This window comes from Eulemur rufifrons, chromosome 18 (assembly GCF_041146395.1).
Source record: "Eulemur rufifrons isolate Redbay chromosome 18, OSU_ERuf_1, whole genome shotgun sequence".
Taxonomy (NCBI): Eukaryota; Metazoa; Chordata; class Mammalia; order Primates; family Lemuridae; genus Eulemur; species Eulemur rufifrons.
In genome coordinates this window covers 70922002-70928001 of record NC_091000.1, presented here as the reverse complement: position 1 = coordinate 70928001, position 6000 = coordinate 70922002, and positions in this window count along the sequence as shown.

Below are 6000 nucleotides of genomic sequence, written 5' to 3'. Positions count from 1 at the left end.
TACTAGAAATTTTTTAATTTCTCCCTCATTTTTGAAAAAGAGTTTTGCCAAATATAGAATTCCCAGTTGACAGGTTTCTTCTTATAGCACTTTGAATATACCAACCCACTGCCTTCTGGCCTCCAAAGTTTTTGACAAGAAATAAGCTGATAATTCTTATTAAGAATCCCCTGTATGTTATGAGTCCTTCTTTGTTATTATTTTCAAGATTCTCTTTTTGTCTTTTGCTTTCAACAGCTTGATTATAAGGTGTCTTGATGTATGTCTCTTTGAATTCCTCCTACTTGGAGTTCATTGAGTTCATCTTGGATTTGTAGATTCATATCTTGCTTCTAATTTGAAGAATTTTTAGCCATTATTTCTTTAAACATCTCTCTTCCCCTTTCTCTCTCTCTTCTTCTTGGACTCTCACAATGCATATGTTGGTCTGCTTGTCACATGGGTCCCTCAGGCTCTGTTTAATTTTCTTCAGTCTTGTTCCTTCTGTTCCTCAGACTCAATAACTTCCATTGTCCTACTTCAAGTCTGCCAATTTTTTCTTCTGCCTACTCAAATCTGCTTTTAAAACTCTTTAGTGAATTTTGTAATTCAGTTATTATTCTTTTCAACTCCAGAATTTTTTCCCTTTTATGTTTTCTGTGTCTTTATTGATATTTCCATTTGCTTGTACATCATTTTCCTGAATTTATCCATGTCTTCCTTTAGTTCTTAGAGCATGTTTAAAAACAGTATTTTTAAAGTCTTTGTCTAGTAAGTCTGACATTTTTTCTTTCTTATGAATGGTTTCTGTCAATTTATTTTGTTCCTCTGAACAGGCCATAGTTTCCTGTTTCTTTGTACGAATTGCGATTTGTTGCTGTTGTTGTTGAAATCTGGATGTTTGAATCTTATAAGGTACCTTTGGAAATCAGATTCTCTCCTTTCACCAGAGTTTTCTGGCTTTTAAAAATTGTTGTAGGATCCCCTGTGCTAGGGATCAGGCTGATGTGTAAACTTAAGATTATCTTGGGTCTTTATGGGTCTACATCTTTCCCCAATCATGCATAGTGATTTTCTAAATTCCCTCATATAAGCAGTTTCTTTTGAATGTCCTAATCCTTAAATGTCAGTCAAGTCTCTTCCTGGAAGCTGGAAGCCTTCAAATAGACTCCAGAGTTTCAAAAAGTCACTACACCAGACAGATTCCGGCAGCACAATTGTTGTCTAGGTGGAGAGATGGATTTTTGGCACTCCTAGTTTGCCATCTTCCTTGACATTCCCCCTTATTAAATTTTAGAAAAGCTTTTACTCAAGAGCACATATATATATATATATATATAATATATATTATATATGTATGTGTATATATATTTTTATATGCCTAGTGAAAATATCTCTTATTTCATATATTACTCTGGACTTTATAAACTTAAATATTAAAAAAATGAAAACACTAAAATAAGAATTAATTCAACTCTCCTTCAACAAAACATTCCGATGAGGACAGGCTGTGATTTGTTGCACAAGTTCATTCATCAATGAATGCACTATGCTGAGGCACCACAGACAACCTAAGAATTGAGTCCCTGCTACAGACTCACTAGTTAGAATCCCCCATACAGGTAAGTGGTTTTCAGTGGGATACAAAGGGGACCCTAATGTTTATTATTTAAAGTATTGTTAGTGAAACCCTTAGCAGTACACTTTATATTTCTTGGTTGAATCATCACTAGACAGTCCTCGTATCAGCACATTAACTTTAGACCTCATGTAATGAGTTGTATGAGATACTAAGATTAATTTCAGTGCATATATTCCAATATTATTTTGAAAAACACTGCCACTACATTGTGTTGGTCATCATTATCACACAAGAAAAGTATTTTTAAAAATCTATTCAGAATTTTTAAGTGTCCTTTATAGTTATTTATTTTTGTCATGTAACAGACATCTCTTGGTTGAAGGTCCATCTCATAATTCCCACTTCTCTGGGAATAGTCCCCAGTACACAGGGTCAAACTTCCAAGGTTAGACCTTGTCTAAAGGTTCCTGACCTCCTAGCCATAGTCAGTCAGTCCAGGAGTGGACATCTGACTTAACCTGGGCCAATCAAGTTGCTTCTCCTAGGGATTTAAATATGGAAGTAAGAACCTAGAGATGAGGAGAGTTTTTGTAGGAGAGTCATGTTACGGCAAGAACCTGGAGATGGAGGAATTATCCTGATCCAATCTAAATATGAGTCCTTAAGGGTGAAAAACAACGAAAGAAGAGTGGGTCAGAGTGGTGCAATGTGCGAAGGATTCAAGTCACCACAGCTTTGAAGGAAGAGGAAGGGGGCCACGAGTCAAGGAACCCAGCGACTTCTGGAAGGTGGAAATGGCCTCAGTTCACAGCAAGCAAGAAAATGTGGACCTAAGTCCTACAACTGCAAGAAACTGAATTCTTCCAACAAACCAAATGAGGAGGAAACACTTCTCTCCCACAATCTCCGGAAAGAAATGCAGAGTGCCAGCACCTTCATTCTAGCCCCTTGAAACCCATGTCTGAGTTCTGATCTGCACAATCATAAGCTAATTAATCTATTCTTTCAAGACACTAAATGTGTAGTAATTTTTTACAGCAGTAATAGAAAAGTAACACACACACCTAGTATCATTTCAGTAAATTTAATTTCTCTCCCATAGAACTAAAAGAATCATCAGTAATTTAAAAATTTAGGTTTGTAGAATTAAACCCATATATTCTGTGAATTAAAAAGAAAATGTATTGTCCTCAAATCTGTGATATATACCTGGCTGTGCGCAGTAGTTTCTTTGTTAGTTCACAATCAAAAAGACAAAGACATTTCCACATTGCTATTGATTGTTCCTTAGAATTAGATCTGAAGCTGTGGCTCCTTCTTGTTGCTTCCTTCACCAACTTGGATGAATTTAGCCAAGCAAAGACAAATACTTAGCAGACGCTATTCTTTTAGCAGAATTAGAATCACAGCAGATGTCTAGAAATATAAGTATATGAAATATTAAATCAAAAACATAAAGTGAATTCCAATCAGTTCAACATGTGGGGACTTTGTTAATATTATTAAAAATTAAAATAACTTTATTATTAAAAAATAGCTACTAGCATTTCAGGTGGAGTTGTTCTGTGATTATCTCCAATGGAATACAATATAGTGAGTGTGCATAATATAGAGAGTTCATGTTAGCATGTAAGTGCTTAATCCTCTGAAGCCACACTGCCTGGGTACAAATCAGTTAAAATGGCGGTACTTGAATCATAGAACTGTAAGCATTAAATAAGTTAATACATTTAAGGCACTTTGATGAGTTCTGGCCCATAGTAAATAACTCATTATTATCATAATTATAATTATTATTCAATGAATATCTTATCATGAATATAGTTTTAAGTCAATATTTCAAGTATCTTCAATGGGCTGACCCATCATCCTGAACTGGCAAGACTATTTTATTTTACATTTGGACATTATTAAGTAATACTGTTGCCAAAATAGATGCTTTCTTAATGGTTAGGATGCTTTTAGCTGCAAGTAACATAAAACTCAACTAATTATGACTTAAACCATAAGGAAATTTATTGTTTACCCAACAATTATAGTTTCTTTCCCTTTCCATATAAATTTTAGAATCAGCTTGATTTCCACAAATACTTTTTCAGGGATTATAAATGGTATTGCATTGAATCTATAAATAAACTTGGGGGAGAACAGGCACTTAAACGATATTGCATTTTCCAATCCATGATATACATTGTATATATACATTTGTTTAGATCTTCTTTGATTTCTCTCATCTTTTTATTATTTTTAAGCACATACTTTATTAGATTTATACCCAAGTATTTTCTATTTGTTAGTGCAATTGCTAATAAATTATAACCATATAGTTTTTGAAATTTTAATTTCTACTTTTTTATTGCTACTATGTATAAAAATTGATATTTTTATATTGACCTTGTATTCTGTGGCTGTGTTAAGTTCATTTGCTAGTTCTAGCCATTTGTTGCACACTATGTGAGATTTTCTGTGTAGGCAATCATGTCATCTACAAATAGTTTTACTTCTTCCTTTCAATCGTATTCTTCCCTGTCCCCCACCTTACTCTACGGACTAGGACCTCTAATATGATGTTGAATAGGATCGATGAGAGTGGACATCTTTGTTGTGTTCCTGATCATAAAAGGAAAACATTTAGTTTTTTTACCATCAAATAGGATGTTAGTAGCAGGTTTTTTGTAGATGCCCTTTCTCAGGGTGAGGAACTTCCCTCGTATTCCTAGTTTGCCGAGAGTTTTTATCAGAAATGCATGATGGATTTTGTCAAATGTTTTTTTCTGGATCTATTCATATGGTGATTTTTTTTCTTTATTGATATGGTGAATTATATTGTTTAATTTTCTAATATTTAAAACAACATTGCATACATGGGATAAATTCCACTTGGTCATAATTTATTATACTTTTATAGGTCACGTGATTTGATTTGCTAATCTTTTGTTAGAGATTTTTGCATCTATATTCATGATGGAAATTGGCCTGTAGCTTTCTTTTCTTCTGTTGTCTTCATCTGGGTTTGGTGCTAGGCAATGCTGAGTTCACAAAATGAGAAGTGTTCTCTCTCAATTTTCTGAAATCTTTGAAAAGGAATAAAATTCTGATACACAGATGAACCTAGAAAACATTTTGCTAAGTGAAATAAAATTATCATGCTAAGTTTGTGTAAAATCGGTACTATTTCTTCCTTAAATGTTTGGCAAATCTGCCAGTGAAGCCATCTGAACCTGGAGGCTTTTAGAGAAGTTTTTAAAAAGTTATGTCTTTAAATTTTGGTAAAATATATATAATATAAAATTTACCATTTTTACTGTACAATTTAATGGCAGGAAGCGCATTCACAGCATGTACAGCTTCAACACCATTGTTCCCATAACTTTTTATCATCCCAAATACTAACTTCCCGCCTCGCCTTCCCCCAGCCCCCTGGTAACCTCTATTCTGCTTTTTGCCTCTGTGAGTTTGACAACCCCAGGCAATACGAGTGCAAGTACACGATACTTACTCTTTGGTTCTAGTTTATTTCACTCGGCATGTTGTTAAGCACGTTCATTCACATATCAGAATTTCCCTCCTTTTTGAAGCTGATTAGGATTCCATCGTGTGTATGAACCACGTTCTGCCCACCAGTCATCTGCCGATGGACATGGGGCTCGCTGCCACCTTTTGCTGCTATGAACATTGGTGGACAAGTGTCCGTCTGAGTTCCTGCTTTTAATTCTTTTGTGTTTCTCTCCCTGGAAATGGGTGTGATTCTTCCTCTAGGTAGTTTTTGGGAAGTTGAATCCACTGGTCAGGAGTTGAGTTGGATTTGGGTTCTGTTGTTGCCCTGGTTACCCTCAGGACACTGCTGGCTTCAAAGTTCTCTGGTGTCACACTGTGCTTAGCGCCTGCAGAGCTGTCCTCAGTGGGAGTAGCTCTAGTTTTTGATCAGTTAGTATCTACGCTCCAACCTCTGCTTTGGCCTTCTGGGTGCTCCCGCACCACAGACACGCTCACTGCCTGTCTCCTGCCCGCTCCCTGCAGCGGGCTGCCACAGCCGGGCCTGCTCTGTCCTTCCAGCGGGAAGCAGGAGAATTCCTCACCGTTCTGGTCCAGCCTCTGTCTCAGGCAGGCCCTGTGCACCTGGGACTGCAGGGCTGGGCTTCCCTCCTTCCCTTGGAAACAAATTCTCCTGCGTATCTTTGGCAGATCCTCTGTGGGTGGGGTTGTCAGATAAAATGCAGGATACCCAATTAAATTTGAATTTTGCATAAACAAAGAATAGTGTTTTAACATTAGCATGTCCCCCAAATATTGCATGGGACATACTTATACTAAAAATTATTGTTTGTTTTTTGTGTTTTTTGTTATTGTTTTACTTATTACATCCAAATTTAACTGTATTTTTATTTGCTAAACCTGGTAACCCTCTGTGTTTGGAGTTTCCCACCCTCCCCCAGTAG